The sequence below is a fragment of the Paroedura picta genome, chromosome 2, assembly GCF_049243985.1.
Source record: "Paroedura picta isolate Pp20150507F chromosome 2, Ppicta_v3.0, whole genome shotgun sequence".
Lineage (NCBI taxonomy): Eukaryota > Metazoa > Chordata > Lepidosauria > Squamata > Gekkonidae > Paroedura > Paroedura picta.
Window position 1 is genome coordinate 167,014,094 of NC_135370.1, and position 12,257 is coordinate 167,026,350.

Genomic DNA, 12,257 nt, shown 5'->3' on the forward strand with positions numbered 1-12,257 from the left:
TGGCATGCCAGGTTTGATTCTGCACTCCCCCACATGCAGCCAGCTGGGTGACCTTGGGCACCCCACAGCACTGATAGAGCTGTTCTGACCGAGCAGTAATATCAGGGCTCTCTCAGCCTCATCTCCCTCACAGGGTGTCTGTTGTGGAGAGAGGAAAGGGAAGGCAACTGTAAGCCGCTTTGAGCCTTCTTCGGGTAGGGAAAAGCGGCATATAAGAACCAACTCTTCTTCTTCTTCTTCTTCTTCTTCTTCTTCTTCTTCTTCTTCTTCTTCTTCTTCTTCTTCTTCTTCTTCTTCAGAGCAGCAGCTTCTAATTTGGTGAGCTGGGTTTGATTCCTCACTCCTCCACATGCAGCCAGCTGTGGAGGAACCAGTCAATCAATCAATATTTATTTACGGTCATTCAGACCAAAATTAAAATACATGCAAATCAAAACTAAGACAATTAAAAAAGAGAAAAAACAGTAATAGTATTATAAAATTTTTTTAAAATCTGACAACATAAAAACTTTAAGCTGTTACATTCAATATTTAAAATATAGTTTAAGTTGCCAGTGACAAATGGCTCTTTGTACTTTTGAAATTGGATCAGAGAGAAATTTTCTGATCCACATACATAGTACGCAATTTCATGGCAGCAGTGCAAAATTTAGCTGTGCAGAGAGTTATTTGCCTGACTTCGTCTTGAAGCAGCAGCTTGACTTTCTCCTTTGGGGAAGATGGAGGAACCAGTCACAGCCCTGATAGCGCTGCTCTCACACATCAGGGCTCTCTCAGACTGACCTACCTTACAGTGTGCCTGTTGTGGGAACAGGAAGAGGAGGCGATTACCTGCTTTGAGACTCCTTTGGGCAGTGAAAAGTGGGATATAAAAACCAACTCTTCTTCTTCTTCTAGGATGAGAAAGAATGACCAGCCCAGGATCACAATCAAACTACAAGAGAGAGTAGAGATCTGAACCCATGTCTCTCACATCCTAGTCAGACACAATCCATTACTCCACACCAGTTCCCTGTTGGGTTGCAGGTTTTTTTAACTTTTGCATTGGAAGAACGGAAGGTTTATGCAGTATCCCCAATCCTCCATGTATCCCAGTTAGTGGGGAAATGCTGCTCAAACAAGTAACAAAGATGATCCGACTCCAGTGGTAACAAGAGAAAGAAATTTTACTTACAAAAACAGAAGCTTATCTTACAAGGCATATTTGTGTAGGTACATTTCATTTATTGTGAACAGATGTGCTTCAAAAAGCTTAACTTGCTAAAGCTCAAAGTCCAGGTAAATAAGAGAAGAAATTAGGTCCTATATAAAATGAAACATAGAAGGCAAGTAAGAGCCAAAGAGGCTCAACATCTAACTGCCAAGGGTACCCCCCCCCCTTTCTACAGCCAGGGCAAGTACAGCACAAGGCTGCTTGTTTCTCTTTCTTTTCCAGAAATGGGGGGAGGGGGGAGGGGAGAGGTGGCAGCAGCAACCTCACAGAAAAAAATAAATCCAAGAGGCCAATCTCTGCTGAGAGAAGTGTGGGCTTCTGGAGCACAGTCACTTGAAAACAGATCCCAAAAAATGAGGGCAAAAATTAGTCTTGCAGAGGAAGTCTTACAACTGGGAACCAGGCAGTCTTTGAACAGACACCCTGACCAATCAGCAACAGACTGCTTCACTACATCAGTGTTGAAAGCAACGGTCAGGCAGTTAATCCGGCAAAATGCAGAGATCTACACTTTATGCTGGGGGGTCTCAAAGCGGGTTCTTCAAATATAGAGACATATCTGCTCCTGGATATCGTGGGGGAAAGGTAGGGTCACTGCGGATCAATGATGGATGTTGCAGAGGGATAATTTAAGGTGCCCAAAATGGAACTTGAATACGGTGCAGAGGGGAGGGGTTTATTCAGGCTGGGAGAGGATTAAAAGCCCTGTGCAGACTCAACCCAGGTCACAGCACTCAGGAGGTAGAGCTTGTAAATTTCCTTCAACTGCCCCTCCTACTTGGAGCTTCACAGCAGCCAATCACTTGGCGAAATCGGCTCACGGATGTTCAGCTTGCTGCACTAGAAGGTTTGAAATGTCTTCCATCTGTGCACAGGCTGCTCCCCCCCCCCCCCACTCTCCCTGTCTGAGGAAATTGAACATTTAGGGCAGAGGTAGTCAAACTGCAGCCCTCCAGATGTCCATGGACTACAATTCCCATGAGCCCCTGCCAGCATTCGCTGGCAAGGGCTCATGGAAATTGTAGTCCATGGACATCTGGAGGGCCACTGTTTGACTACCCCTGATTTAGGGGAAGGAGTCTGGAATAGGTCTAAGGCATCCCCCGCCAACCAGGCCACCACAAAACTAAGAATACAGTCACATCCGACAGAAAATGTGCATTTTAATAGATCGGCAGCTCTGAAAAGGCCCCTGTTGGACGTATTTCCAAGCTGATTGAAAAAGTCTGGGCTGTTTTCATTGCCACATGGATTGTGCAAGCCAGCTGAGACTATGCATCTAAAATATGTTAAAACCCAAGCAGCACTCGTGGGGGAATACCAGATCTCCAGGGTTGCAACCCGATGTTCATTCTGATGTCTGAATCACAAGCCCTTGAGAATCAGAGTTGGGAGAAACGTTAGATCCGTAGGGCCAACATCCAAGAGAAAATGCTGACGCTGTGAACCATCGAGTGAGAACTAACCGCTGTATAATAAAGTCCATCACCTCGCTGACTTGCCTTAATTCCCAAAAGCTGATGTTATCCAGTAACAGGGTAATCAGCTTCTTGGCTGTCAGGGGGGGAACCGGGAACTGGTCTGTTTTATTGCTGCTCTTGGCATCAGGGCTCTGCTCTTTTGAGCAATCAAGAAGGTGCCGAACTATAGATGAGAAACACAGGCATGCTTGAAAGCCCCAAGGACTGCTGCTTCTAGGAAAAGGTTGCTTAGGAAGGGAACCATTCAATCTACAAAGAGGAGAACATACAAAACTGAGGGGGGGTCTGTTCTGAATGAGAACCAATGGCCATCTAGTCCAGCGGCCTGCTATATTATCTAGTTCAGGGTCCAGTCATGTGTCCCTATAAAGACCATAAGCACTGCATGAAGTCAATGGAGTTCTCCCTGGTATGTTTCTCCTTCCAACCTACTGGGATGTTTTGGGGGATGAAGTTTTAATGTGAATGGTAGTACCTGGCTTTTCGTATGAATTTCTGCTATTTGATACAAACGTGTATTCCGTCTTGTTTTATATACTGTTGTAAGCTGAGACCATTTTAGAGAGGGGAGGCCTAGAAATTTCATGAATGAATGAATGAAATACACCCCCAAAGGGGGGGGGGAGGTACACAGATAAAGCCAAAGGAATGTCCAAAACTTGGGTAGAAAGAATGTCCAAAACTTGGGATCCAGTGTCCTCAATAAAGAATGTAATGCAATCTGTTTTACGGTGTAAATCTCTTGTTATTAATAAATTTCAAAATTAATCACAACTTGAATCACATATGATCAAGAAGCCTGTTTTCAAACAATGCTTTCTGCCTATTTACAGGGAAAATATAACAATATTCCCTTAAACCAGGGGTAGTCAAACTGCGGCCCTCCAGATGTCCACGGACTACAATTCCCATGAGCCCCTGCCAGCATTTGCTGGCAGGGGCTCATGGGAATTGTAGTCCGTGGACATCTGGAGGGCCGCAGTTTGACTACCCCTGCCTTAGACCAACGTTTCTGCCCATGTGCCTCCAAGCATATTCAAGATTTCCCCCCATGACCTCTTTTACTGTCCACTATATGATACTATTTGCACTAGATTATTTCAGGCTGCACCACATTCCAATGGAACAGCAGAGAATTGTATGAGTTTTTTACTGGCAGATACAGATCCATGCATAACATTTAAGGTGGCCTCTTTTATCTTTTTTATTGATTAAAGAACCAATTTATACCAGGAATGTTGTATTTATTATTAACCCAACGCTGTATTTTACAATTGTTTTACAATGTTTTTTTATTTCATTTCATTTATTGCAGGATGTTAAGGACAGTGGCCACAATCTTTAACCGCTCCTGTGGAGCAGAATAAATGAAAGAGTAAGCCCTAAGGGGGAGGAGAAAGGGCAGGCTCTGTCCGGGATAAAAACTCGGAGGGCCCAATCAGGAGCCGTAAAACGGCTCCTGATTGGGCCCTCCAAGTGTCAATCCAGGGCCAAGCGGCCAATGGGGAGCCGCGCAAAGCCCGGCTCCCCATTGGCCGCTTGGCTCAGCCTCGCTTTGCCCAGCTGGGGACTCACCGCACACAAGGAGAAGCAGCCTTCCCCGACGGCGAGTCCCCTCCCCCTGGCTTCCCCTCGCCCAGACACACACACACACACACACACACACACCTGGCCACCCCCCATCGCACTGCCGCTGCTTCCCCGTGCCCAGACACACAAACACACACTCACACACCAACCAACCCCCCCTGGCCACCCCCCCCGAGATCGCCGCCGCTTCCCCGCTCCCACAGAGACACACACACACACAAAACCCCCTGGCCGCCCTCCCCCATCGTGCCACCGCCACTTCCCCGCCTCCGGAGACACGCACACGCATGCACACACAGCCACCCACTGCGCTCTCCCACCCCTTCCCCCACCCCACACACCCACACCCACACTCCTCTCTACCCCCTCTTTCCTCCCCACATCCCCCTCCTGATTCGCCCCCCCCGCGATTCCTCCCAAACTTCACCTCCCTGTCCCCTCCCCTTTCACCTACTTCTCTGCCTGCCTTCCTTTCTTCCTTCTGACTTGCTGACTTCCTCTATTTCTCCATCTCCTTCCTGTCTCTCTGTCTCTCCCTCTCACTTGCTTCCTGTCTTTCTCCTTTACTTCCTTTCTTTCTCCCTTCTACCCATCCCTTCAACCACCCCTTGCCCTTTTTCCTCCCTCCCATACCTCCTTTCCTCTTCTTCCTTCTTTGCCTACAGTCTGCCTCCCCCTCCGCTAGGGCCCGCTGTATTTCTTCTACAGCGCGCTTAATTTCTAGTACTAAATAAAATAATATACTATAATCAATGCTAAGATCCCCCCATTTCTTAGTTTTCTCTTGCTCATTAATATACATGTAGGGCTATGTGTTTTATTATATTCAGTATCTTTCTCAGAAAATTGCTTACTTAAATTTGACAAGTGGTGACTGTTATGAGCTACTACTTATTTGGTAAATTTTGCTCTTGGACTGCAAGGCGAACAAACCGGTCTACTGTTTGAATCCCCCAAGTTCTGGTTCTGTTTGGCTTCTTTTTTTGTGGTGCAAAATGCATGTGGATACCTTGGAGGGTGTAGATGTTGTTTCCCATAATACAAATGTGATTGTCCTGAAAGAACTTATAGGCAGGCCTGGAAAAAAGTGATAAGGAACTCTAACCATGGATCTCCCAGGTCAGTTCTGGTTTTCTTTAAGCTATGGGACATCTTGGGAGGTGCTTAAGGCCTTTCCTGCTATTTGCCCTCCTATCCCCCTCCAAAGTCTTCCCGGTCTCAGCACTGGGTTCCAGATAGGTTCTACTGTCACACGGGGATTTTTTGCTTTGTTTAGCTTTCAAACCACACTTGACTCATGGGGATTCCAGGGGGCTTTCAAGGCAAGAGTTACAGGTGGTTTGGCCATTGTTAGCCTCTGCTCAGCACCCCGGATATTCCTTGGTGGTCTCTCATCCAAGCCAGATGGATCCAGATCCAAGAACTGACCAGATCGAGCTAGCCTGGCTATCAGCACCTGGCCAACAGCAACGTACTTTCCAGTTCTGGTATAAACATATCCTTGTCAGCAAAGGCCAATTAATAAGGTTGGAAAAAACATCAAATGCATCCCTTGAGGGCTAAACTAGTCTGAGAGGTCCAAGCATAGAAAACTGTTAATAAGTTTCTGAGATGTCTGGGACCGAGACCCCAAATATCCGCCTGGTGAAATCAACATTGACTCTCCAGAGGAATCGCAGGATGGATTTCCAAATAGTTCGCAGCTGTGAACTGAAGGTGAAAAGAATGACAGATGCCCTTCTGTGTTTGGAATGATGCTCAACTTATTACTGGCGTCAAACCAGGGCCAAATAGGATGTGATACTCAAGTTACATGGCTGGGATTCCAGATGTGGTAATTTGCTCTAAATATCTCTCTGTGTGTGGGTACATTTGTGTCTGGGGGGGCACAATATGAATCTGAGCCATGTTGCTAGGGAGGGGAGGGGGGCATAACTATTTCATACCATTTCCCTGATTGACAATCCCTCCAGGAGGGTAAAAAGGCAGGAACAATATGGGTACCTGGCGTGGATTGGATATTATATCTCCACTGGCTTGTTCAGGAAAAGAAAAATAAACGAGCAGCTTTATGATGATCGCTCCCCTCCCACCCCCCTCTGAGCTTCCCCAATCAAGTGCAGAACACTTTCTGTTTCAATTGCGGGGAAAGGAAGGAGAAAGACCTGGGTTCAAATAGATCTGATTCAACAGGATTGACAATGGAAAAAACAAAGTGTCCAGCCCTGGACAGCCCAAGTTAGCCTGATCTCATCAGCTCTGGAAGCGAAACAGGGTTAGCCTTGATTAGTACTTGGATAGGTTCTCGGTTCAGTTTTGGTTCTTTGTACCTTAGAGTTGGGGTCAATAAAGAGCTGAAATGAACCCATATTACCCATGCCTCCTTAACTCACGGATTTAACACTCTTCTTTCCCACACAGTGTAAAGATTGTGCCATGATTCTTTCTCCATCCATTCCCCTACTGCATCCCGCAGGAACAGGTAAATCTATACAAGAAAGTGTTAGCCTTGACCCCGATGGTTTGGAGGGTCAGTATTACAAATGGTCAAGACAGGAACTTTCAGTGCACATTCTAAGCACCTGCTGTGCCTTCTTTATGCGTGCCTTCAGATGTTCTCAGAGTATGAGCATACGGACACCGAATGATTGTACAAAAATGATTTAATCAGCACTGAATAAATTTGGACTCTGCTATTGCAACTAAAAGAATGTCAAGACTTGAGGAAGCTAACTCCAGAACGGAGGGCTAAACGGAACTGGTGCTAGCTTCCCATATCATGAACATCTACGCTTCTCTCCTTTGAATACGAAGATGTTCTGGTTTAAGTAGGACTGCTTTTAACACTAGAGTTATGATACCCCTACACATTTTGTATTCTGTTGCAATTCTATGTCTGAATCATAGAATCCTAGAGTTGGAAGGGACCTCCTGGGTCATCTAGTCCAACCCCATGCACTATGCAGGACACTCACAACCCTATCGCTCATCCACTGTCTGTTCATTTGTATTTAAATATATTGCAAAGTTGTACATTGTATAAGACTGTGTGTTGGTTTATACCTTTGATTTGTACCTGTTACACAGGCTAAATGGTAATGACTGGGGAAGGCACTGGCAAACCACCCCGTATTGAGTCTGCCAAGAAAACGCTAGAGGGCGTCAGACATGACCTGGTGCTTGCACAGGGGATACCTTTACCTTTACCTTTTACACAGGTTAGCCTTGGCTTCTTTTGGGGGTTTGGTTTGGGAGAAGCTGCCTGGCTTGTTGCTCAGCAGCTCCATCCCTGTCCATTTTGCATCTTGCCTGACTCCCGTAGGCAGAGCTTCCTTTGTAGGGAACCAATTGCCTGTGTTCTCACCCAGCTGCTTGGGAAGTGTCCTTTGACCCTGCTGGTGCATGTGCCAGCTCCATGGGTGCCTCTGCCTGACACCGGTTTCCAGCTGGGCTGGCTCAAAAGCAGCACATGCATGCCCATGGCTCTGATTTTGGCCCTGGGGCCTGCGCGATCCAAGCACGCTTCTGCACGTGCATCGAGAAAAGTGCTGCCATTGTCCGCTTGTAGAGCAAACTTTAAAAACTGTGTTGGAAATGCTCAGCAATGAGTTGTTTTATTTTATATTGTCTTTGGTGGTTCTTGGGTTGTTTGGTTGTCAATTTGCAACTGGCTTAGGGTGACCCCCCCCCCTGGGTTTTCAAGGCAGGTGTGGCATTCAGAAGATGTTTGCCATTGCCTGCCTCTGCCTAGTAATACCCCCCTGGACTTCCATAATGGTCTCTCCTCCAAGCACTAACCAGCGCCTTTCCTGCTTAGCTTCCAACATCTGACAAGATCAGGCTAGCATGGTTGGGAGGCAGGAGGTGGTTTAAGATGGGAGTAGGCAGGCAGGTTCCAGCCCTCCCAGGTACAGAAGCCAGCTCTCATTTGGGAGGGGGAGCAATGGAAGCGAGGGGAGTTTGGCGTAGAAGCCAGTTTGGTGTAGTGGTTAGGAGTGCGGACTGCTAATCTGGCATGCCGGGTTCGATTCTGCACTCCTCCACATGCAGCCTGCTGGGTGACCTTGGGCTCGTCACGGCACTGATAAAGATGTTCTGACCGAGCAGGAATATCAGGGCTCTCTCAGCCTCACGTCCCTCACAGGGTGTCTGATGTGGGGAGAGGAAAGGGAAGACGAATGTAAGCCGCTTTGAGAGTCCTTTGGGTAGAGAAAAGTGGCATATAAGAACCAACTCTTCTTCTCCTTCAGTAATCTCAGGGCTCTCTCAGCCTCACCTCCCTCACAGGGTGTCTGTTGTGGGGAGAGGAAAGGGAAGGAGATTGTAAGCCACTTTGAGAGTCCTTTGGGTAGAGAAAAGCAGCATATAAGAACCAACTCTTCTTCTTCTTCTTCCCTAGCTTGTGGCAGAGGCCATTAAGGCAGGAAGGGAAAGGCTGTAGATCCCCTCTAGAGCTGGTTGGGACCCCTAGGTGGGACCCCCTGGGTTAAAGTGTTGAACTACTACCTGGGAGACCCCAGTTTGAATCCCCACTTTGCCATGGACTGACCCCGGGTTATCACACTCGGCTGAACCTACCTCAGGGGGGGATTGTGAGGATAAAGTGGAGGAGAAGAGAAAGAGTTGAGCCTGGAGGGGGGAGGGGAGGCAGCATATGGCTAAATCAATAATCTTAACAGGGACAACCCTAGCGACAGGCCTCGGATCGGGCCCCATTAAGACTGCAGCTTGTGTAGCGAGGCGCACCTCTCCTGCAGGAGAAGGGGGGAGACCGGAGGCGTGGGGGCTTCGGGGCCTGGCTGCCGCTCGACTAATCAGCCGCTGCTGCCGGAGCGCCGGGCCCGCCTCCGCCGCCGCCTCCCTGCGCTTCCCTCCCGCGCGCTTTGGCAGCCAGACGACCTCCGCCGGGGAGCCGCCGCCGCCGCCGCCGCTGTCCTCGCCTGACCCCGCCGCCTTGGCTGACGCCGCCGCCGCCGCCGCCCAGAAAAGCAGCCGCCGAGAGTGGGGCGAGCGGGCCGCGGAGGCCGCGGGATGCGCGCTCCCTCCTCCCCCCCCCCCCCAGCCCCGCCGCGCGTTCTGCGAAGCCTCCCGAGGCAGCACTCCCCCCCCCCCCACACACACACACGTCCATTTTGGGGAGGGAGGGAGGGAGGGAGGCTGGAGGCAGCAGCCGCGGAGGGAGAGGGAGAGAGACAGGCTGGCAAGGTAAGATGGGGGGGGGAGAGGCAGCAACATTAAAATACAGATGGGGGGGGGGGCTCGGAAGGGAAAGATGTGGTCGCCGGGCCCCGGACGCCACCAGCTCTTGCATCCCAGCCTGGGATGGGGGAGAGCTCCAGGGCGCTTACTCCCGAGGAAACGGGCCGAGGGCGTCCGTCCCAGGAGGGGGAGCTGCGCCCAGCCGTCGGAGGAGGCGGGAGTGGCCGGCCTTGCCCCTGCGGAGGGGAGGGGAGGGGAGGCCGCTTTTCTTTCGCTCCCCCCCCCCCGGGGCACGGCTCTCCCGCCTGCTTTCCTCCCCCGCGCGGGAAGCCCAGGGTGATCGGGGACGGCGTTGCGAGATCCGAAGGGGGGGGGGCCGCCCGAGAGGCCCGGCGTCCGTGTTAAGGCGGTCCGTTGCCCCCCCCCCCCCACCGAGCTGCAGGACTGAGTCAGCTGAGCCTGTATCGCCTGCTCGGGCTAGCAGCGGCACCCCGGGCTCTTCTGTGCAGCAACTCCCTGAACCTCGGAACGAGAGATGTGGGGGTGGAGGGGGAGACGTACCGGGGTCTTTCCACGTGCCCAGCCGATGCTCCGCCACGGAGCTGCAGCCCTTCTCCGCGGACCCCTCACCCTTTTGCCCGCAAGTCCCAGCTGACTTAGGGCGACCCCGACGGGTTTTCGAGGCACTGCCTGACCCTGCAGACACATCCGGGACTTCCTTCGTGGTCTCCCATCCAAAGACAGCCCTGCTTAGCTGCTCAGATCTGAAATCAGGCCCTCCAAGTCAGGGCACAGCCCATAAGCAGTTCATTGTTGTTGCTGATCCTGCGAATTGTAAGCTCCTCGGGGCACAGACCTGTCTTTCCTTGCTACTCTCACCAGAATAGCAATAATACATTTTATTCCATTGCCTTTAACTGGCAGCTGATCTACGGAAACCCCATAGGGCAGGGGTGGCAGAACAGTGGCTCTCAGGATGTCTGTGGAGTACAGTTCCCCTGAGCCCCTGCCAACACAGGGTCGCATGGGAATTGTAGTCCATGGACATCTGGAGAGCCACTGTTTGGCCACCCCTGCCCTATGGTTTCCGGGGCAGGAGACAGCCAGCCTTTGTTTGGTGGTGTTCCATGCAGGGACTGCCGAGGGCCGGCCCTCTCTAGTTTCTGAGATCCAACGAGATGAGGCTAGGCCGGACCTCATGGGACCTCCAGGAAAAGATGGCAACCCGACCCGGAAACCCTCCGGGGCCACCATGAAGTCAGTTGTCCCTGCAACAATGAGGCAAGATAAAGCAGGCCTCTGCCCCGAGAAGTCTCCAGTCTTCAAGTTCAGGAGGACTCCAGAGACAAGGGGAAGAAGAGACCAATCCTGACAGCAAGACAGACAGGATATCTTTGCAGGTGCTGGCTCATTCCGTAAAGGAGCCTTGTGTCACCTGTCCAGCGTCACCTTTCAGAGAATGGCCTGTCCATTCGTGGCCTCTTCCTCCCTAATTCCGCCCCCTCCCCTCGCAGGGAGGGGGGAGAGACACCGTAAGATCACTTTGGAGTCAGTAGACTGGGAGTTAAAGGTAAAGGTATCCCCTGTGCAAGCACTGAGTCATGTCTGACCCTTGGGGTGACGCCCTCTAGCATTTTCATGGCAGACTCAATACTGGGTGGTTTGCCAGTGCCTTCCCCACACCCCTCCCCCCACACACCCCCACCCTCACACCCACACCCAGGGAGGGCTGGCGGCAGAAGGGGGAAGGCCAGCTCTGACACCTCCAAATTGAACCAAAACGCAGCAGGAGGCGAGGGGAAGAGAACAATGCGGCCTGTGTTTTTCTCTCTCTCGCATCCCAACCTCCAAGAAAAGAGGGAACAAGAAAACCATCTGTGAAGATCGGGCGGGCAGGGACGGACCCAGGAGCACAAAAAGCCGGCCCGGTCCAGCCAAGAGGAGCTCATTGGAGTTTCTGAGACCTTTTCTCCCCTCCCCCCAAAATTGTTTTAACTTTAAAATAGTGGGATGTCTATTTATTTATTTATATTTATATACCGCCACTCTCAAATGTCTCAGGGCTGTTTACAAAAATCCGTGAATACAATAAAATCTCCTTCCTTTCTCCCCCCTCCTCCCACCCCCTTCAACTGATGCCCAAATATTGCCTTTATCTTCCCGCTGCGACCCATATCAGCTCACATCCTTCTGCTCTCCTCCCTTTCCTGCCCACAACTACCCTGTGAGGAAGGTTAGGCCGTGCCCATGACTGGCCCTGAGTTTACCCCCATTCCTCCCGAGCGTGCCAGCTTCAGGGACAGAAGGAGGTTTCTGGAAGATGCATGTGGCTTAAGCATTTGGACCCAACGAGATCTTGTGCTTGGGAAGAAAATCCATAGTCCAAGTAACCTTAGAGACCGTACAAATAGGCCAAGTAAGCACGCGTAGGTTGTGGCTGGGAAAATGGGGATCCCGTCCAGGTGCAAGGAATCCTCAGAGGTTTTTACTCAGGAGTAAACCCTATCTCCGAACCAGTCGGGCTGATCTTCCCTGGCTGAGCCAGCTTGGTGGACCGGATAGCACCGGAAGCCTCTGAATTGGAGACCCGGGTTTGATTCCCTGCTCTTCCGCCACACGCAGCCAGCTGGAGACCTTGGGACAGTTTCGAGCTCTCTCAGCCCCACCCGTCTCACAGGGCATGTGTCGTGGGGAGACAAAAGGCAGGCGATTGTAAGCCGCTTTGAGCCGGGCACCAGATCTTCTGCCAAGTATACAATAATTGTTTTTATACC